The 21,416-nt window shown below is 68.1% G+C and overlaps 1 pseudogene; it reads left to right on the top strand.

The window, feature by feature from the left end:
* Positions 1-6,012: 6,012 nt before the first annotated feature.
* LOC119878985 overlaps positions 6,013-21,416 on the top strand; it is a 31,511-nt pseudogene continuing 16,107 nt past the window's right edge.

The following is a 21,416-nucleotide window of genomic DNA, read 5'->3' on the forward strand; positions in this document are numbered from 1 at the left end:
GTGTAGGGCAGCTGGTTAAGTGTGCAGAGCAGGGGTGTAGGGCAGGGGTGCTGAGCAAGGTTCAGGGCTGGGGGGCTGGGCAAGGTTCAGGGCTGGGGGGATGGGCAGGGGGGCTGGGCAAGGTTCAGGGCTGGGGCGCAGGGCAGGGGTGCTGGGTAAGGTTCAGGGCTGGGGGGATGGGCAGGGGGGATGGGCAAGGTTCAGGGCAGGGGGCTGGGCAGGGGCGCAGGGCAGGGGGGTGGCCTGCCCAGCCTCTCCCTGAGCGCCATCACGTTACCTGGTGCCACCAGGTATGCTGGTCAAGTCACTGCCAGGCTGGGTGAAACCCAGGTCAGCGGGGTCCTGCCTGAGGCATCTCCGGAGCAGGGGAGGGGGGTAGGGGGCTGGGGGGGAGGGCAGGCAGGGCGAAGCTCCCTTCAGGGTTTTCCCTGAGAACCTGCGCAGTGAAAGGTGCCTGGGTAAGCTGTGAGGCAGAAGGAAGCCTCTTTCTTTCAGAGCAGGGAATGGGAAGACCCTCCCCTCTGCATTTTATGGAAATGGAGCCTCCCTGGGTGGTGGGAGGAGGGCAAGCTGGTGGGCCCTGGGCCGGGCAGGAAACCTCTGGCCTGGCTGGAGGGCACCTGCGGCTGCCCACGGAGTGCAGGGTGGGGGGACGGCGACAGGCTCCCTGGGGGGTCCACACACCCGGAGGGAGAAGAGGGGGACTGGTGGGGGGAGGGGGCTGCGGCCCGTGGTGGTGGATTTGGAAGCAGCCGCTCCCGCCCCGGGAGGCAGAGGTGGCGGCCCTGCCCATGCCAGCTCCGAGCCCAGGCCTTGCACACTGCGCCGCCCGAGTCCAAGTTGAGCACCCCCCCGGGGGGCAGAGTCACAGAGCGCAAGGCACCCCGTGTGGGTTTTGGTTTTCCCGTGAATCCCAGATGGCCTTCTCAGCCTCTGGCTCCTATATTTAACCTATTTAATGAGATTTCTTTTCCAGTAATTCCTGAAACTGGTAATCTCTAATTGGGTCAAATTCTCTACCCACCAGCCAGCGATGCTATTTTGTAGCGCAAATCCTCCTGAAGCCTCCCCCTCCCGGCGCAGCTGTCAGAGCCAAAAGCATTGGGCTCCCTGGAGCAGGCCTCAGTTGGTGTCAGCTGGTGTGGGGCAGGGGCACCTGCCGGCCTCCCCACCTTCACACTGACCCCTGGCCCTGGTGACATGAATCCACTTAATGCCCGCCGCCGGGTCCCCGGGTCCCGTGTCACTGTAAATAGCGAGTCTCACGGCTTGGGCAGGGCCGGAGGGGCTTGGGCAGGGCCGGAGGCGAGGCCCGCCTCTCAGGTGGCCTCTGGTCCCCGTGGGGCTGCTCCCCAGGAGAGCGAGTACTATGGCGGGTTTGGTGACCTGCGAGGACCCTGAGCATCCCCAGTGGCCAAACTAAGCCACGCGGAGTAGAACCCGTACACAATCTCATCCTCGTCCCCATTCAGCCAGGGGACCCCGCTCTGTTCAGGGGCCACACCAGCACTGCCTCCAGCGTGCGAGGCTCTCGCGCTCACTGACTGCCTGTCCCCTCCAGTGGCACGCTTTGCGCCTGTGTCCCTGTCTTTCCCCCGCTGGGCTGTGGCTCCTGGTGGGCAGGGTGGGACTTGGTCACCGCTGTGTCTTCAGGACGCAGCACTGTGGGTCTCTTAGGTTGCCCCTGGTGGCCCTGGCTTCGGGGCCTCGGACTGGAGCCCCTGATTGAAGCATATGGGTCCCCGCCCGTCACGCGCGCGGCCCAGGGGTCGCTGAGGGCTGAGGCCGGCCAGCGTTGGTGTGGACACGCGTGCCTCTGGGCTCATCGGGTCATCACGGGACCCAACCAGGAAGGCCAGAGCCCTGTGTCCCGAACGGTAGGGGTCGGGGAGAGGGAGCAAAGGCCCCGTTTCCCCAGACTCTCCTCCTTAGCGATCTGTCACTGAGGTCTCCCTCGGGCGTCTTCCAGAAGGCTCTGCCTCCCGCCGTCCCCAGGAGCCCTGGAGAGGACCATCGGTCCCCGCTCACCGTCTCTACCAGCCTCGGCCTCATTCCTGAACTCTGACAGTTTCCAGTTTGCTGCCCCGGCCTGGCCTGGGGACAGAGCAGGCTTTCAGGGGTGGCCCCCAGCCCAGTCGATTCCCGGGAGGACCACGCACTGTCCTTTCTGAGAGGACTGTGGCCACAGGTTCTACGTCAACCAACGGATGCTGGAGCTGCGTCCGAGCTGCCTCCGTGTCCTACCTGTGCTCTGGGATGATGCTCAGGGCAAGGCCGACTCCCCTGACCGCCCCTGCCCCGTACCTCCCGGTATCCGGGGCACAGCGCCTGAGGACCGCTGCCCCTTGAAGCCACACTCGGGTCCAAGGCACACGTGGCAATAGTGGCTCCAGCTGTCACGTCCTTTGTCTTCCCCGGGATCACCAGGAATAAGTGAAAACCCACCCGGGCCCTGGGAGCCTGGCACGGGCGGAGCCACTGCATGCAGGGGACACGCATCCCCTCATGTCCACTGCCAGGCCGGGGGTCCCGTCCTCCTTGGGAAAGTGCCTGCCCGGGATGTGGCATCTTTCGGGTTTAGTAGAAAGCAGCTGCGGTCTAGAGGAGCCGGAGGGGACACACTTTGGCCTCTTGAAGGAGGGGAGGTCACATCTGGGAGGAGGGCTCTCCCTTCAAACTCCTGAGTGGACGTAGATGGGCTGGAAGGGGCTGCCTGTCACCTAGAGCGTCCACCCTGCCTCCACCAGGGGCCATTAGACCGTCCCCTCGCTTGCGGCTGCCGTCCAGCGTCCTGGGGTCCTCAGGAACCTCCCACCCTGCCTTACCGACCTCCACCGCAGCCTCAGTCCTGGGCTCAGTGAGACCCTTCTGCCCGGCCCGGGGCCAGCGTCCACTCATTTGAGGCCACTTGGCCCCCCAGGAAGACACAGACCTCGCAGGACCCCTGGCTCTGAAGAGAAGAGGTCAGTTCCAGCAGCTCCGGGTCTGGGGTTGTTGTCTGGGCACCACAGTTCTGGTCCTCCAGAGCTCAGGGTACCAGTTCCATCCACCGCCTCCGGTTGCTCACCCTGCTGGGGGCCCGGGCACGGTCATGATGGCACAGCCGGGCTGCACTCTGCCCCCCCAGGGCTGGCCAGAGGTCACACGCTGTGGCTGCTTTCTGGGAGCCCTGGCCACAGTTTTGAGCACATACGTATTTATTTGTGGGGTCACTGCGCTGGCCCCGACCGCTCCCACCGGCCAGCAGTCCTGTTCTGCTTAGGGCCGAAGCCTAGTGATAAGCAAAATGCCCCCGTGCCCGTGACACCAACTCCTACCGCCGGCCAGGTGTCCCTACAGACCGGGCATGCAGTCTGATGTCGTCTGGAGCCTGGCACTCTGGGCTGGCCTGACCCCCGGGCACGGCGGCAAGGACGCCGCGAGCCCAGGGCCCCGTGCAGGGAAGGGGCAGAGCCAGCTGTGAGGCCCCAGGTGGTCCTCCTGGCCATTGAGGTATGGGGACAGCGATGGGTGAAGGGGGACATTAGTGGGTCCTGTCCTGCCGCTCTGCTGTGTGGCTCGGCGACCACCCACCTGCCCATCCAGCTGTGGCCCCTGGTTTGGCTGGAGGACCCGCTCACTCTCCTTGTCGGCCGCCTGCGCCCTGGGGGGCCTCAGCCAGACGGGTCAGTGTCCTGCCGTGGGTGGGGGTGTGTGGCCAGTGGCCGCCCGGCGTGGTCCTCAGTCCGTCCTGGCCGCCTCCAGCTTCTGGATGGAGTCCTTGCCCATTCCTGCTGGAGGAGTCCCGGTCGGATCCCTGTGGCCATTTCCAGTCTCCGTCCACACTGCGTTCCTGGGCTCCCTCCCCTCCGGCAACCAGTCACCGGGACGTATCCGGGAAGGTGCCTGTCCAGGCACCAGGGACAGGAGGAGGCTGAGCCCCGTGTCCAGGTTTCTACGGCTAACGGAGCCCGTGGCGGGGCCCTTTGATCCCTGGACACAGTCTTGGCAAAATGAGCATTCCTGACCCACTTCCCTGGTGAGGACCACCCGCCTGGTCCCCTAGCGGCCTGCATTTCCATGGGGTTTCCAGAAGACCCACGGGGAAACTTCATTCCCAGATCCACCCCGGGAGGAACACTGGCCTGGAGGCCGAGTCTCTGGCAGAGGCCCCAGGAACGTGGCGAGTGCCCCCAGACAGAAGCCGGCTTACGGCGATCTCCCTGGCTGCTATGGCCACTGTGTGCAGGGCCTGGCGGTCACAGGGTCCTGCGCGCCCAGAACACTGACCAGCTGGCGCTCCTGCATGCTCTGTGCAGCCTCTGCGTGCACTGGGGGTAACCCCGCGGGCCGGGAGCTTTTACATCCCCGATTCGCCGAGTAGATGGGGCACGGAGAGGGAGACTAACCTGTGCAGAGTCACGCAGCTGGGGGAGGAGGCACACGACTGCGCTCTTGGCCTGGACACCACATGCTGCTGGCGAGGCCGCAGCCCTGCCGTTCGACGCCCACCGCCGTCCCGCAGAGTTCCGGGGTTTCTGGGTCGGACAAGCCCTCAGCCGCGGTGAGCCTCAAAGGCAAAGCCCGAGATTTGGGATCGATGACAGGTCCGAGGAACTCCCGGCTGTGCTCCTGCTCCAGGAGGTCCGCGTTCCCGTCTCTAACGAGGCGCTGGCGATGCCCGGTGGTGTGCTCCGGGACTGGGGACACAGGATGACTGACCACGATGGCTCCCGTCCCTCTGCTCACGTCCCTCGGGGAGGGACGAGGTGCCTCCAGGAAGAGCAGAGTGTCTCATCCCGGTTTGTGCAGCAGCCACTCTGCTGTTGGTCAATTTTGACGATCCGTCGTGGACAACGGTATCCAGGGCCGACCGCGTGCTGGGGTGCTCGTGGCCAGGGTCGCCCGCACGCAGCCCCGAGAGCAGGGGTGTGGATACCTGTTCCCATAGCCGTGGGGGCCGGAAGGCTGGGATGAGGGTCTCAGGGCCGAGTTCCCTGGGGGAGGAACCTCCCACCTTCCCGTGGCTCCTGTTTGCCGCAGGGTCACCGCCTTGTTTCTCCGAGTGTGTGCGTGTCTGTCTCCCGAGGTCCCCTTTGTGGAAAGACACCGGTCCTGTTGGATTAGGACCCACTCTATCCCAGGGTGGCCTCATCTCAAGGACGTCTGCGTGACCTTAGTCCCAGAGAAGGTCACGTTCTGAGCTACTCGGGGTTAGGAGCTCAGCATGTGGATTTTGGAGGGGGGGAGACACGATTTAACTGATGACATCCGCAGGAGCACGGGGTGTGGGCCCCGCGGTGTGTCTCAGACAGCGTGCCCGTCCTCCTCCCTGGCTGCAGACTGCCCAGCCGACGGGACCAGAGAGGATGAGTGCACCCGCAGCCCCTGGCCCATGGCACCCACCCCGTACCCCAACCCGGGTGCCATCAGGGGCTCCCAGGGGGGCCTGGTGTCTCCGTCTCTGTGTCTCTGTAAAGGAGATGGACGCAGATCCTGCCCATGACTGTGCTGCTGACGGGGGAGGGTGCTGTGACCTGGGTCCCAGGGCATTGGTCATTCCTCCGTTGTTGGATGGCTTGCTGGATTTTTGGACATTACTCAGCTTTCCTTCCATAATACCATTAGGACGTAAAAATACACGTTTAGCCAGAGAGCCCACTCTTGGTCCTCCATGCTTGAGCGACTGTGTGGACTTTGCTACCTGTGGGCACAGGTGAGGAACACGTCGTCCTGTCTTCTGAAAACAGGGAGGGCCGGCAAATTCCAGTCCCCCTGCCCCAGGGGCTGCCAGAAAGAGCCCTGGGCACTGGGGGACAGGGAACTGCGGTGGAGCCAGGAGGGCTGCGCTGGGGAGGCCTGTGCAGGAGGAGGGGCCGGCGGCCACCAGGCGAGGTGACCTGAGCTGCTGGGGATGGCACAGCGGGTGCTCCTGGCCAGGCAGATGGCGAGGTGCCGCGTCTACAGCCACCGGGGCTGACGTGTGTTGCCCGTGTTGTGCCGCGTGGAAAGTGGCCCCTTGACGTGGCCCAAATGATGCGGTTTCCCACTCTAGACCTGGAGCCCACAGAAGAGCGGCGGCGGCAATTCCCTGGTGCCTGCGAGACAGACCCAGGCCTGGGGGGCTCAGGTGCGTCCTGGGGCCCGAAGGCACCCGGGAGGGCCCTGCTGCTGCCTCCCGGGACTCTGGGGACCCTCAGTCCTGCCTGTGCGTGGGGAGGGGGACAGCGAGCAGAGGGGGACAGCGGGTCTGCGGCTTTGCCGGGGCGCGGGGCGGCCGCTCGGCCCCTCCCCGGGGTGAGCCCAGGGGCGGCCCCGTGGACACCCAGACAGCGGGGCGTCCCCGGGCTGCAGGTGCGGAGGGCAGGCCGCAGGGCCCCTCCTCCCGGGACTCTGGTCCGTCCTCGGCCCGGCCGGCCGGTGGGTCCTGCAGCCCGGAGGCCTCCCCGCGCTCGCTGCCGGTGCGCAGGGCCGGGGCGCCAGGTCCCGCGGTCGGAGGGGTGCGGCCCCCGTCCTCGCCCCGCAGGGTGCTCCGCGCTGCGGGGGGCGGCGCGCGCCGGCGGGGAAACTGAGGCTGCGGCGGCGGCCGCGGGGGGACTGGGGGGGGGGGGACCGCGGGCGGCGCAGTGCGCGCAGGCGCGGCGGCGGGAGGGGCCGCGCTCGGGGCAGCCTGCGCCCCAGTGTGCCCGCCGCGCCCCGCGCCTCCCGCCCGCCCCGCCCCGGCCCCGCCCCGGCCGCCCGCACCGAGCTGAGAGGGCGGGGGCGCCGGGCGGCGGCGGCGCAGGCGGAGGCCCCCGGGGGCGCTGCTCCCGGCTACACGCTGCGGCGGCGCAGGCGGCCACGCTGAAGGCGCTGGCGGTGCTGAGCGCGCTGGCGGGCGCTGGCCGAGCTGCTGGGCGCGCCGGGGCCCGCGGGCGGCCTGGCCCGGGGCTCGCCCCCGCGCACTGCGCGCTCTTCCTGGCGCTGCTCGTGGCCACCCACGTGCGCTCGCCGCGGGGCCCGCAGCTGCGGCAGGTCGGCCCGCTGGCGCTGCTCTTCAGCCTCGCCTTCGCGCTGCTCTGCTGCCCCGTGGCGCTCGGCCGCCCCGCGGGGACCCCGGCCGGCGCGGCTGCGGGCGCGGCGGCCGCCGACCAGGGCGTGTGGCCGCTGCTGCTGGTCCCCTTCGTGTCCTACGCCCTGCTGCCCGTGCGCAGCCTGCTGGCCGGCGGCTTCGGGCTCGCGGTGGCCGCCTCGCACCCGCTCATCACCGCCACCCCGGCGCCCGCCGACGCCCGCGCCTCTGGAGGACGGTGAGTGCCCGGGGCGCGCCCTCGCCGCCCGGCTCAGCTGCCCGGAGGCACCCGGGACGCGGCGCGCGGGGTTCGGGGTTCGGGTGGGCCCGGAGGGGGAGGGGCCGCTCGAGGTCACCCGCGCCGAGGACGCGGCGGGGCTGCGGGGCTCAGCGCGGCCCTGGGGACCTGCGGGCTGGGGACCCGGGACCGCGCGGCCGGGACCTGACCCGAGTCAGGCCGCTGGGGAGCCCAGGTCGGCGCTCCTGGCGCCGCGCATCCCTCCCGCGGGGGACGAAAGTGGGCGCGGGCTCGGGGTGCGCTCCAGTGTGCCCGGACCTCGGGGGGCGCGAGCACAGCCCCCCTCCCAGCCTGCGGCACCCCGGGGATGCGGGCGGCCACGAGGACTCGGGTCCCCTCCAGTCTCTCTCGTGCTCATGGTGGACCTCTCTCCGGGGTAGGAAAACGGGTTTGCCAAGGTCGTGCAGGGCTCCGGTTCCTGCTGCCCCCACCCACCCTGCTGGGACCTGACCGGGGCTGCCGGCAGCTGAACTTTGTCACTGCCTTCCAGGTGGGCCAGCGGGGCCGCTGGGAGGACCAGGCGCCACCGCTCCCCAGGGGCTCCTCCCAAGCCGGGGACTCCTTGGACAAGACAGAGGTCTTTGCGCTGTGGGGCTCCTGGAGCCTGTCTGGGCGGTGGAGCCCCACCCGGCCCACTGGGGCTTGGAGGGACCTTAGGAAGGGCCTGGTTTCTGCCCCCTGCGGCAGCAGCTTTGTGGCAGGAGGGTGGGGGGTGGGGAACAGCTCACCTGTGGAGAGAAGGTGGCAGATAGAGGGGATGGGGGAGATGAGGGGAGGCTGCACAGGGCAAGAGCTGGGAAGAAGGGAGAGGTGAGGGGACCAGGATGGTGATGCCAGGGGTGCACATGGTCAGAGGGGCCGTGGATGCACAGGGTAGACTCTCGCTGGAGGAGCAATTTGGGGCCCACAGAGGCCAACATGTGCTGGAGGCTGGGGGGGAGGGGACGGGGGAAGGGAGCTGTGGAGGTGGGAGGATGGAGGGAGATAGTAGGGGTGTAGGCCAAGTCAGAGGTGAGGTGGAGAAAATGGGGAAGAGGGCCTGAGGGAGGGGAGGGGGGTTCTGTTCTGGAGGGTTCTGCAGCAGGCCCCCTGCTTGCTTGCCTCTTGTCAGTGGCCTGTAGCCTCACTGGCTGTCCTTCGGGGGATGCCACTGTGCCCCTCCGTCTCGGCTGACGAGGGGAGCCCCCAGCAGGACAGCCTCCCCTCCGGGACTGGGAGTAGGTGGCCCTCAGCCAGGTGGGCTCCAGGTGGGGGGAGCCTGAGCTGACCTGGCCATGCAGGCCCAGGGCCGGGGCTGCTCTGGGTTCTGGTGTACCAGAGGTTCAGCTGGTTCAATGAAAGGCCGCACTGTTGGTTTTTCGGGGGGGGGGGCAGTTTTTATACAGTTTCTGGTCATTCCTTCTAGACAATTAAGGGAGAGGCTAGAGTCTTTGAAGGTGCCTGGGGCACAAGGAGCTCTGCCCCCAGGATAAGATGAGCCCCTGTATCGTCCAGGCAGGGAACCTGTCTGGGGGCCGTGGACCTGGGGGGGGGGGTTGGCTGCTGGTGGCTCACTGGCAAGGCACACTTTCCCGCACAGAGCCTCGGTTTCCCTACCTGCAGAGCTGCCAGGCAGGTGGAAACCTGCTGGGAAAGCACATACGCAGAGTCTCCTGCCACTTCCCAGTTCTCTTGGCTTCCTTAGAACGTTCCCGTCCAAGTCCAGGCGTCACTACTGGTGGTGGCGATGTGGGCGGACGGACGGGATGGGCACAGACACACGTGTGGGGGACCTGGGGTGCAGTCTGCAGTTCAGTCTGGACGCCAGTGGGGAAGGTGGGAGCCCCATGTGCCAAGCGGGTCCTCCTCTGCTGCTCCGCAGCCTCCCTGCTACCCCGTGGTGCAGTCACATGCCCACAGCCCCATATTCCTCAGGATCTGGTTTGGGGTAAGCAGAGGCCTCGCAGGCGACAGCTGGAGGCCCTCAGGAGGCTGTGGGAGGCCCGGGTGATGGACGGTGACTGAGGCCCTCTGTGTCAGTGCGGTGGGAGAGAGCCGTTCCTGCTGGGGGCGCTGAGATGGGGGGGGTCAAGCCCCAGCCCCCAAGCCTGGGCGCCTCCACATGGAGGTTCCTGCAGCAGTCTTGCACTGCCCTGGTGTGCGGAGCTCTGGGATGTAACCATGTGCTTTGGGGACCCTGTGGCACCAGGCTGGCCCGGCCTGAGAGCACCCAGGAGCGCCCTGACTGGACAGTTGAAATACGGGGTACTGCCTTTCCCCAGGAGGGGTGCCTGCTGCTGTGCTCAGCTCTGGCAGAAGGAGTTTAGGGACAGAGTCAGTCTCATCCCTCTCCCCAGCCCCCAGGAGGAGCCTTGTAAATATCAGCCAGACTGGGTCCATTTCCTGTCCCCCTCCCCCCTCCCCATTGTATCTAAACACAGCGCAGAAATTCATTCCAGCAACGTGGGGGAACCAACATGTTGCAGAACGCTTGAGGCCTGCTCAGGGGCAGGGCGTGGGGGGGTCTAGGACATGGGGGGGGGGTGGGGGGAAGAGGAAGACATCACAGGTGTGATCCCTGCTCCCTTGGGGTGGGTGGCACTTGGGACCTTGAGGGGTACAGCTTGAGGAGGGAGTGGCTGTGTTTGGGGACAGGGGTGCAGTGGTGGGGAAGTAGGGTTAGTGTGCGTGTCCAGGTCCTGGCCTTGGAGTGGTGGCTGGGGCAGCGGGCTTTGTCTGCAGAGGAGCAGCAGGGGGGTCTCTGCCCACCCCTGCCTTGGGTTGTCCCCGTAGGGGCACCAGCCTCCTCCCTTCCTCCAGCTTCCTCCCCTGTGGCCTCAACCCCCAGGGCCCCAAATGACCACTTGTTGGCCAGGGGGGAGCAAGAGCCTGGGTTTTCCTGCACGCGTCCAGGGCCCACTGCCGTGTGCAGAATGGCCTTGTTCGGTGGCCTGTCAGTGGGGGTGACATGTACTTCGTGTCCCCCTGTCCCGGGTGCTGGGCCGCGGGCAGGACAGGACAAGGCACCCTGACCCTGGAAGTGAGGTTTGGCGGTTCCCGGCTCCTCGGTCGCCTGAGCTCTGCGGGGAGCTCCGGTGCTGCAGCGGAGGGGGGGGGCGGCCTTGTCCCCGCCCTCAGGGCCCGGAGCCCTGGCGACCTGCTGCGCACCGAAGGGCCCGTGCCCACGTGTGCCCAGGTGTGCGCCGCGGGACCCTCTGGGCGCCCGCCCGAGCCGCGACTCCCCCTCCCGCTGCAGGCCGCCCCGCCCTCCACCGCAGCTCGGCCGGACCCCCGCCCCCCATCCCGGGGCCTCTCTGACCCCCGTCGGCCCCCGCCCCCATACCAGGACCCCACCCCCCGCCCCGGTCCCGGGCCCCTCCCCTGCCCCCCCTCCTGGCCTCCGGACCCCTCCCCCTGCCTCCTCTAGGTCCCCGCCCCCCGCCCCGTCCCGGGCCCCTCCCCTGCCCCCCGGCCCCTCCCCTGGCCTCCGGACCCCTCCCCCTGCCTCCTCTAGGTCCCCCGCCCCTCCCCCCACAGGCCCCGCCCCTGCCGCCCTGCGCCCCCGCAGCCGAGCGCTTTACCAGCCGGGCCCCTCCCGCCACAGGGACGCGCGTCCTCCTGCCCCATCTCCCTGGGCCTCCTCACCTCGTTGGCTCACCTGCTGGCGCCTCCACCTGCCGCGGCGGACAGGTGCTGCTGGGTGCGGGCTGGAAGGGGGAGGGAGGCGGGTGGGGTCCCCTGGCTCCGGGGCAGTTGGGGGCGGGGAGTGCGGTTCTCCGCCTCTGAGGAGCTGAGGAGGGAGCCCGCAGGCAGCCTCCTGGGTCTCGACCCCCTGTCCCTAGGCCTGTGGTCGCTGGGCAGGGCTCAGCCTCCCATCACTGCATACTCGCAGCCCGGACGCTCCCCGAGGCCCGGGAGGTGTCGGGGTGTCCTCCAGGCTTCCAGGGCCGTGTCCGGCGGGCATCCCACCGGGACACCTGATTCCTCACAGGCGACACTCCCACACCTGCCCTGTTGGTCCTCGGGTCCCCTCCCCAGGATCTGGTCTGCTGTCCTCCCTCCAGGGCGGCTGGCCCTGACCTGAAGCAGCCCGGGAATGGCCCGGGCCAGGGCAGCAGGAATTGGGGAGGTGGCCCGCACGCTGAGGGGATACATCCTAGCCTCAGGCCAGGGACTGTTTCTTGCTGCCCCAGCAGGTGCCAGGTATGGGTCCTGGGACTGGGACAAGCCCCAGGGACTGTGAGGGCTGGAGTCTGGCCCCACCTGGGGACCTGGTGGGGGCGAAGGAGACAGGCTGGGCAGACAGCTGTGATGACTCCGTACTTGTCCCGGTTGTGCCGCCTTCCCTGGGAAGCTCTGTGACCCACGCTTGGGTGCCAGGCCTCGGGCTAGGGGCTGGGGGCCCAGTGGGAACGAGATCCCCTGCCCTCTAGGAACTTACTGTCTGTGGGGGGACGCTGGCCTGTGCCGGGGAGCCTGTGACCTTCAGAGGTGCGTGAAGGGGACGGGGCGGGCGGAGGGCTCAGGGCAGCATCCTGAGGCCCGTGTGCTCCAGGCTGGAAGGATGAGGCCCAGGGCAGCCTTCGGGGCCTGGGGTCAGGCTCAGCCCAGGGGGTGGGCGAGCCAGAAAGGGCAGGTGAGGGCTGCAGGGCACGTGGAGCAGCTTTAGTTTCTTTGAAAAGCCGTGTCGAGGCGCTGCCAGCCTCTTTATTTATTTTTTATTTTTAAGTTTATTTTTATTTACTTTTGTTATATTTTATTGGAGTTCAAATTGCCAACATATAGCATAAAACCCAGTGCCCATCCCATCAAGTGCCCCCCTCAGTGCCCGTCACCCAGTCACCCCACCCCCCGCCCACCTCCCTTTCCACCACTCTGCCAGCCTTTTTAGCAGAGTGGTCTGATCGGGTTTCTGTTTGGGGATTCCTGGGATGCAGTGGGGAGCAGGGATCACACGAGTGGACGTGGGTGCTGTGCCTGGCTCAGACCAGAGCGACATCCTTGGGGCCGTGTCTGCTTGCCACTGCCCCCACCTGCTGTGGGAGCTGCCCAGCCGCCTGCCCAGAGACGATTGTTCTAGGGCGATGCCCGTCTCCTGTCCCCTCTCCCAGGTCCCCAGGGCCAGGGCTCATCTCCCAGGGGGACAGACAATCTGTGCTGTGTCCCTGCAGATTCAGCCCTTAACGTCCTCATCCCGTTTCCCGACTCAGACGGCGTGGCAGGCCGGTGTGCAGGGGTGCTGGAGCTCCTGGCTGTGGGTACTTCCCCCGTGCCTCGGTTTCTTCTGGGGTGGCTCCGGGGCTTTGTAGGAGCGCGTGCAGCTTCTTGTGCCCTAGGTGTGGGGCCAGCGCTCGGCCAGGTGAGAGCCGCGTCTTGTTACTGCTCGGGGCCTGTGACCCGCCAGCTTTCTCTGACTCAGTGCCCCCGTGTCTGGGCTTGGTCGAGTGACGCCCCCGTTGGCTGGTGGTGGCCAGACTGTGCAGACTGTGTCCTCCGGCTGTGCTGTCGCCGCTCTCCCCCTCCTGCAGTGCGGCCGGGGTGCCCCGCGGTGGCAGCCACAAGGAGGCCTGTGTCCGTGGCCTCAGGGCTTAGGTGGTCCACTTGCCCGCCAGGCAGGGGGCTCGGGTCGGGGCAAGAGGGACAGACCCCACGTTGCCTGGCTCCAGGTGCCTCGGTTCACACCGCGGGGCTGGACAGGCAGGCAGGAAGGACCCGCTTAGTAGGGCTGGGCACGTGCGGCCCCCCTTGTGGCCCGTGTACACGCATGCACACATGCACTGACGCCTCCCACAGATGCACCTGCAGACACATCCACGCCCTCACGCTTCACGCGTACGTCCTCACACTTGTCCACCTTCACACCCCCCCACATACACACACAGGCACGTGCTGCGCACCCCACACATCGTTCCCGTGTTGACGTCGCCGCGTTCTTACCTGAAGGATACGGGACCCGGGCCCTCCAGCTTCGTGACCCTGAGAGGCCTCAGAGACGGTCCAGAAAGTGAACCAGCCTGGGCTTCGTCGGGGGGGGGGGGGGGGGGGGGCGGGGTTGCAGAACGTGGGTCAGCGACAAGGGCCGGGACCCCTGCCCAGCCTGGTACCGTGCCCCTGAAGCTCCCACCCTCTGCTCCCCGATGTGTGGGCCGAGGGGGCGGCAGGCTGTCCCTCGCTCCCGCCTCAGGACCCTCCCTGGATCCTCCTGTGTTCCTGGCCCCTGGAGCCTGTGCTCTGGGACTGCGGGTGGCGGGACCTGCTGTGATCTCTGAGCTGCTGGTGTCCGGGCTGCCTCCTGCCCTCAGGCCCGGAGGAAGGCTCCCTGCTGATCAGAGAAGGGCTCGTTGCTCCCCGGTGCTGTCCCTGTGAGGCCGCTGCGTGCACAAGTGCGTGTGTTGGTAGCATTCGGAGCCCTGAGGCCCACCAGGACCTGCAGGTCTGGATGTCTGGGTCTGAGGCTGCTCACTCTCTCTCAGCACCCAGGACCCATTTTGCTCTGGGCTTGTTGCAGTGTCTGTGGCCCGAGAGCTTGGGTGGAGGGACCGCAGTATGGCTGTCCTGGGTCTAGGTCTGCAGTTAGGGGCACTTCCCTTGGTGGGGAGCAGGGCTGGACGGGGAGCCTGACCAGGTTGGAGCGGCCCACGGTGACGGTGACTGTGTGGGCAGTGTGGCTGCTCAGGCCCAGCGTCCTGATCGAGCTGCTCAGGGATCCCCAGGGAGGAGATCCCAGAGAAGGAGACAAGGGGACAGAGTGCCCATGGAGGGACCCAGGGGCCGGGGGGGACAGGGTGTCCATGGAGGGACCTGGGGGTGGAGGGGGGATGGGGCGCCCATGGAGGGAACCGGGGGCGGGGGAGACGGGGTGCCCATGGAGGGACCTGGAGGTGGAGGGGGGATGGGGCGCCCATGGAGGGAACCGGGGGCGGGGGAGACGGGGCACCCTTGGAGGGACCCGGGGACTGGGGGGACAGGGCGCCCATGGAGGGATTTGGGGTTGGAGGGGGGATGGGGTACCCATGGAGGGACCCAGGAGTGGAGGGGGGGACGGGGCACCCATGGAGGGACCTGGGGTGGAGGGAGGATGGGGTGCCCATGGAGAGACCCAGGGGTGGAGGGGTGATGGGGCACCCATGGAGGGACCCAGGGGTGGAGGGACACGGGGGTGGAACGGGGACGGGGCACCCATGGAAGGACCCGGGGGGGGACGGGCGCCCATGGAAGGACCTGTTGGGTGGGAGGACAGGACGTCTGTGAGAGGATCCCCTGCACACAGGCACAGGGTGTCCATCCAGGCGGGGGACCTGAGGACAGGGGCCGTGGCCCGGGGCGAGGTGGGGTCACAGGAAGGGTTGGGAGCCCTCCTCCTCCTGGCGTCGTGCAGCAGAGCAGGTATGCGTGGGCGTGCGCTCCTGGGCGTGCAGTGGCACCGGTGGTGCTTCTGCGGGGCCAAGCGGGCGTCTCCTCAGGTGACGCGGACCCCGGCCTCCAGGAGCGAGGCCACCTCCGAGGCACGGACCAGCCTCTTGGTTGGCACCGTGTGCCCCAGTGTGCGGACGTGAGGCCCGATAACCGGGAGAGGAGAGTGTGGCCGTCAGCCAGGCCTGCGTCCTGCCCTAGCCCTCTGGCGCCCATGGCCTCGGGGGGCCGCCCCCCAGCAGTCTCCCTAGGGCCCTGTGTCCGCGTGACCATGGGACACGGCGAAGCGGGCGGCCATCTGGGAGCTTCCTTCCCAGGTCCCCGCCCCACTGTAAAGCCCGAGTGCGGCCCCCGGGGAGGCTGGGCTGGTCATGTGTGTGGCCCCTGTCGTCCGTGGCGGCACCCGGGGCCCCTTCTGAAGCAGCCTGGGGCTCCCCGGGCTGGGCTCTTCCCCTCGGACACGGCCCTTCAATCCGGATGGCGTCTCCCTCACCTGTCCTGAGAGCCCACCTGGTGACCTTGGCCCTTGCCGCCTCTCCCCGTGTGCGAACAGCCCGTCCCTGTCCCCGTGGGCACAGGGGCCGGGCCTCTTGGGAAGGGGCCCAGCGCGGGACCTCGGCCAGTGACGCCTCCCCCTCTCCCACCCCTGACCCCGCAGCCTGTGGTCACCTTCATCTCTGGGAAGCTCACGGCAGCTGCAGCCCACCCCCTCCTGGTGGGTGCCGGCCCCAGCTCCCTCCACCCACGCTGAGCCTCTCCAGACCTCATGCCCAGCCCACGGCCAGGGCCTCTGCTGCCGTGTAGACCCCTCACTAAAGCTCAGGAGCCTGGACACCCGGCTTACATTCGCGTAGTCCCGCGCCCTCTGCACTTCCTGACGCCCCAGAACCTGCCGCTGGGTCCTTATCCCCAGTCCCCTTGTCCCGAGATCACCTGCTCCCGCTTCTGGGCGGTCCCTCTTCCACCGCCAGGTACCCCTCACCTTCGGGCCTGGCCCCCCTCCTCCCAGCCTCTACTCTTGTCCTGGACAGAGGATGAGGGGAGGGTGAGGCCAAGGCCAGCCCCCCACTGGCAATGAGCCTGGCCACCCTGGAGCCGTGGGACCCAAAGTGGCTGTGCCTGGATCCGGAGGTGGCTGTGCGGGGCCTGGGGCGGGCGCTCGGGCTGTGTGCCAGCCTCTGTACAGCCGCATCCTGCCGCTAGGTGTGGGCGGTGGGGTGGCAGGCTGTGCCTCAGGCTCTGCGCGATCTGGACGCGGTGGCGCCTGGCCCCCTGCATTCCCGGGTCGCCGTGTCCCCACTGGGTCTGCAGACACTCCCGCCGCTCCGGGCTGGCAGGGTCCTGGCTCTGCTGCCCCTGCCCGGCCTCCTGGGGGCGGCCCGCCCTCCTGCCGCGCCTCGAACCCTGGCTCCTGGCTTTGAAAGCGTGTTCTGTGGTTGAGTTCTCCGTCTCAAAACTTGTCAGTGGCTGTGAGGTTCAAGGTGATGCCTGTGGTCGGCACGGCCGGCGTCACTCTGTGCGTGGTGCAGCCCGTGGCTTCTGGAGTAGGTGTGCGTCAGACGGGGCGTGACCCCGGGGGCAGGGAGCCCGTGCTGCAGCAGCAAGGGGAAGGCGCCAGGCCCCCGTCCGGGAGCCCCAGGGCAGCGTGAGGACCCGGGGGCCCGCTGTGGGGCGGGGATTGGCTGCTCACCCGGGGGCAGAGGGCCGTGCGCCTGCCCAGCCACACATCCTCGTCTCCAGGTGACCCCCCACCCACCCCGGCCCCATGCCTGTCCCACTGGCATCTGCCCAGGTCTACGGGGCAGGGGTCTGCTTCGACCCATTCCTGCACATCGCGGCCATGCAGGAGGCGCCCTGGGCGGCTTTCCCCGCCGCTCTGGCCTTGCGTGTGGCCCTTGCACCTCCAGCCTGCGTGCCCCGCTGATGAGCCAAGCGCTCAGTGGAGCTGCCGGGAGCAGGAATGGGGCTTCCTGGAAGCGGAGGCAGCGCAAGAGCACGCTTCTGGTCCTCTGCGGTCAGGTGCGAGGGCAGGAGACGCGGCAGCGCTGTGGCTGCTTTTCCTGCAGCAGGCAGGTGCCCTGGCTCACGGCTTTCAGTCTGGTCCTTCACAGTGGCGCTGCCTCCCCGGCCAGGGGCGGCTTCCCCCTGAGCCACGTCCGTTACCGCTTCACACAGGCCCGGGACGCTTCGCACAGGTGTCGGTGTGGTGCCCACGCGGGGCGGGCGGTGAGCTCTGCGCTGCTCCCACTCTGCGTAATTCAGCTTCGCCTTGGACAGATCATCCCCTGACTGTGGCCTCAGCTTCTATCTGACGGAGGGGTCTTCTCTGTAGCGGATGTGCGTGGCTGCGCCGTGTGGACTGGGGTGGGCCCCGTGTGCCTCCGAGCCAGAGCTCTCGCATGCGTCGTCCCCTCCAGAAGTGCTTTGACGTCGATGTTCAGTTGTCACCCTTGTCCTTTGAGGTTCCCGGGACTCCTGGAGCCACCTGGCCCATCTGAGGCGAGGAGGCCCTGCCAGCCCATCCTGGAGTGGACACAGATCCAAAGCCTTGCTCCTGTTGTGCTTGAGTGGATGGACGGATGCAAGGATGGATGGCGGATAGATAGGTGCACGGGTGGATGGGTGGGTGCGGATGGATGGGTCGGTGGGTTGATGGTTGGGTGCATGGGGATGGATGGGTGGGAGGGCATAGATGGATGATATGGATAGGTGAGTGGGTAGATGATGTATGTATGCGTGGATGGATGGATTGGATGGGGAAGTGGATGGATGGGCGAGTGGATGCATGGGTGGGTGGATGGATGGGTGAGTGGGGGATGGGTGAGTGGGTGGATGGGTGGGTGGGCGAGTAGGTAAGACCCTGGCTGGATGAGTCCATGGCTGGGTGAGTGGGTGGATGGATGCAGGGATGTTTTGAATGGGGGGTGTATGTCTACAGATTTGATTCTGGCTGGTGACACCCTGATTATGGAAGGAGATGGTGTTTGTGGTGGAGCAGTTCCTTGGTTTTTTCACTCACTGAGAAGTGAGTGGCAGGGAGACGGGGACGGCGGGGTGTTACCCACGTCAGCACCCTGCAGGTGAGGGTGGTGGTCCCATCTGCATGGGGTCCCTTGGCAGTGGGCAGAGCTGGATTTGAACCTGGGCCTCTGACTTCGCGGCCAGTGATCGTCCAGAGGATTCACTGGAAGCAGGGCCCAGCGGGAGAGCGCAGTGAGGGGTCTGGGCCCAGACCACACAGGCCCAAGTCTGCTCACGCACCAGCTGTGAGAGCCCGCCCACGCTCCTCAGCCCGAGCTCCGTCTCACGTTTGTAAGGGAGGCCAGGCGGGGTTGAGGGGAGCCCCGCGTGGGGTGTGGGCTGAGCACAGGGACCATATTTTCTCCCACCTGTGACCCGGGGGATCAGGAGTGTCAGGAAGAGCACTGGGGATAGTTCCACGCCGACCCTGCCCGACCCCCGCCAGTGAGGAAGGGCCATGGGGTGCTGGTGCTTTCAGGAGCCAGGAGAGGCCTCGGGCCGCCGGCAGACCCTGACGAGCGGGCACAGGCCTAGAGCTTTTCCGGGATTGTCCTTGCGGCCCACGTAGGCAGGGTTGGGGTGCGGGTGGACTCAGAGGCTCCTTGGCTTTGCAGTCCTGCGGGAGACAGTGCCTGGGAGGGACGCGGGCCTGTCCCCTCCCCCAGTGCTGTTCCCGGGGCTCAGAGACCTTGTCCACATATGCACGTGTGTGCAGGCCGTGTCCCCATACCCCCGTGGTGCCCCCCGGCCTCCCCCCAGGCTCAGCATGCTCCAGAAGCTCGTCACTTGAGACGTCAGGCTGCCTCCAGGCCTTGCGTCTGTATGTCCTGTGGGTCATGGGACAGCTGGGGTCCCTGCCCCCCCACCCACCTGACCGCAGATGTGAGGACTGGGAAACGTCTCGTGGGGTCTCATCCGGGACAGCAAGGAGCAGGCGGTGGTGCACATCTACCCCTTGCCACCCCCGTGCCCTTCCTTATTCATTCGGCAAACACCAGGGTGCCCGTTTTGGGAATGGCTCATCCTAGGCTCAGGGGTCTGCTGGGGGGAGCAGCGGGAGGGGTCGGGGGTCCTTCGGGGGTCTGTCCCGAGCGGGGCGGGAGGGGTGCAGCGGGCTGGGGCGGGGCCAGGCTGGAGGTGTGGCTCCTTGGCCCGGGTGTGGGGTCCCAGGTGGAGTGCAGAGGCACGGGGGGCGAGTGGGGAAGGGTGCTGTCGGTGGAGAGGCCCCAGACATGTGCATGGGCCCAAGGGGCGGGGAGGGGTGCTGGGTGCTGGGACCTTACCTGGGCAGAGCCTGGGCCGCCGCGAGGGTGGGTGGGCTGGCGGAGCCGAGGAGTCGGGGGCCTTTCCCGGGGTGTTGCCTGCGGACGGTGCAGAGCGGGCTGGGACAGCAGGGGCCCGGAGAAGCATGTTGTCCTCAGATGAGAGGAAGAACCGCAGGTCGGTGTGTCAGCTGCCGAGGGGGATGCAGCGGAGCCCGCGGGTCCCAGCCGGAGGGCAGAGGGGGTCCTGTGGCCTGGGTGGCAGGTGCGGGCCCCGAGGGAGGAGGGGCGAGTGCAGGACTCTCCTGCCGCACGAGCAGCACCCCGAGCCCTGGAGTGGACCGAGCAGGGCCCGTCACGTGGACTGCGTGTTTCTCCCAGAGTAGGAGAGCGGCGGGGAGGGGGTAGGCGGGAAGAGGAGATAACACGGAGTGGGGCTTCCAGGGCGGGACACCTGTAGCCTCGAGGCCCTGACAGGGCCCTGTGTCCAGAGCAGTGTGGGCTTGGGAAAGCGGAGGGCAGGGCAGTCCTGAGGAGCCTGTGTGCTGAGGCCGCGGGCGTGGGGCAGGTACAGGAGGCTGGGGCGTGGGGCAGGTCCAGGAGGCGGGGGCGGGGGGCAGGTACAGGAGGCCGGGTCATGGGGCAGGTGCAGGAGGCCGGGGCTGTGGGGCAGGTGTTCGGGGCCAGAAGCTCAGGGCTGCAGAGTGTGCAGCAGTCCCTTGAGCCCGGGGCCGCACGTCCTGAGTGCTGCTGCGTCCATTGGTGGCAATGACGGTGGGGGCAGAGAGGACCAGTCACCTGCCGGGAACCCGTGTGATTGTGCAGCCAGGTGCCACCGCTCTGCAGGTGGTGACTGGGGCAGTGGCCCGAAAGCGGCCAGGGTAGGGGTCTCGCTCCCTGGGACCCCTGCCTGGAGCCTCTCTGGGGGACGCTGCAGCAAGGGAGGCCGGAGCATGGTGCGTGAGGGGTGCGGACGCCCCGCTCCTGTGGCTCGGCCCAGCCTGCGCCAGGTGCCAGGTGGGGCAGCAGTGGGCATGGCTGCTCTGACGTGGCTGTGGAGCAACGAGGAGGGCAGCGCCGGGGGCCCGAGTGGGCAGCGGGATGGGGCGGCCGCGAGGGCTGGGTTTCCTCTCGCGGGGAGGGCGCTGGCACGAGCGAGCAGGGTTTCGGGGCGCCCTCCTCCACAGGCCGGCCTCCTGGCGGGGACCCAGAGGCCAGACGAGAGAGGCAGCAGATTACGCCGGGCCCTCCCTGGCCGGCCCTGTGGCTCCTGCCCCCCTGCCCTGTGGCCCTGTCAACCTGTGGGTCTTGGAGTGCTCATCTGGACCCCGATAGGCCCTGCCCCAGCCCCAGGTGGGGTGTCTCCCACCCCCCGCAGTTCCCCATGCGAACTCCCCCCACCCCCGGTCACACCTGTCCGGCAGGTGACCTCCAGGCATCGCCCCCATCACCGGTGGCTGGTTTGGTGGCCGACGCTGAGGGTGCCCTGCTGCCAGCTGGGGAGGGCTGTGCCCGACCACAGGGCGTGGGCGATGCCAGGAGGGAGGGGAGCGCCGGCCGGCAGGTGGGGGTGCGGGGAGGCCCCGGGCCGGGTGCATGCAGAGCGCCAGGCAGAGGAGCACCCCCGCCGGCCCCCGGGACACGGATTCCTCCTGCACGCGGGCAGCTTCACCAGTGCTCACGGGGCTGACCGGCCAGGGGGCCTCAGTTTCCCTGGTGGATCATCGTGGCGGGAGGGAAGGAAGGAGTGATGAGGTGCGTGTAGGGCGGTAACCGGGCCCCGCCGCTCTGCTGTCCGCTTCTCCCCTGGCCCGACGGCCTCCTGCTGGCCCGTGTCCCGCCTCTGGCCCAGGGCAGGGCCGCGCGTGGGGTCCCGACCTCCCACTCTGTGCCTCTGAGCGGGGTGCCCGCGTGGGGGCTGTGGGGCGCTGGGCTGGGGGGGCGCGTGGCTCGCCGGTCCCCTTGCTGCCAAACGCGTGGTCGTGGCTGGGTGGGGACGTGGGGAGGCCAGACGTGTCGTGTGTCGGCCTGGGAAAGACGTGTGCTCCGCGCGGGGACCTGTCAGCGTGTGGGGGGGTGGAAAGGCGCCCATGACGGCGCCCGGGGCACGTGAAGGAGCACCTTGACCCTGCAGAACCCCGTCCGCGGCCTCTGGCACCCGCGCTGCCTACCGCCCTCGACTCGTGGCGTCAGGAACAACTGGCACGAGCTGAGCCCCGGCTGAGCAGGTGGCCTGAGCGGACGCCCCAGGACGCGGCACGGGCCCCCGACGGCTGCGCCACCCCTGCTGCCCCCCGGCCCGGTGGGAGGCTGCTGCAGGCCCCACAGAAGCACCTCCCCGGTTCCGTGAGCCTGCTTCAGGCTAGGAGCGCTCCAGCGAGGGCGCAGTGGTGGGCTCCCGGGACTGGAGATG

Source organism: Canis lupus, unplaced genomic scaffold (assembly GCF_011100685.1).
Source record: "Canis lupus familiaris isolate Mischka breed German Shepherd unplaced genomic scaffold, alternate assembly UU_Cfam_GSD_1.0 chrUn_S2185H2385, whole genome shotgun sequence".
NCBI classification, from domain to species: domain Eukaryota; kingdom Metazoa; phylum Chordata; class Mammalia; order Carnivora; family Canidae; genus Canis; species Canis lupus.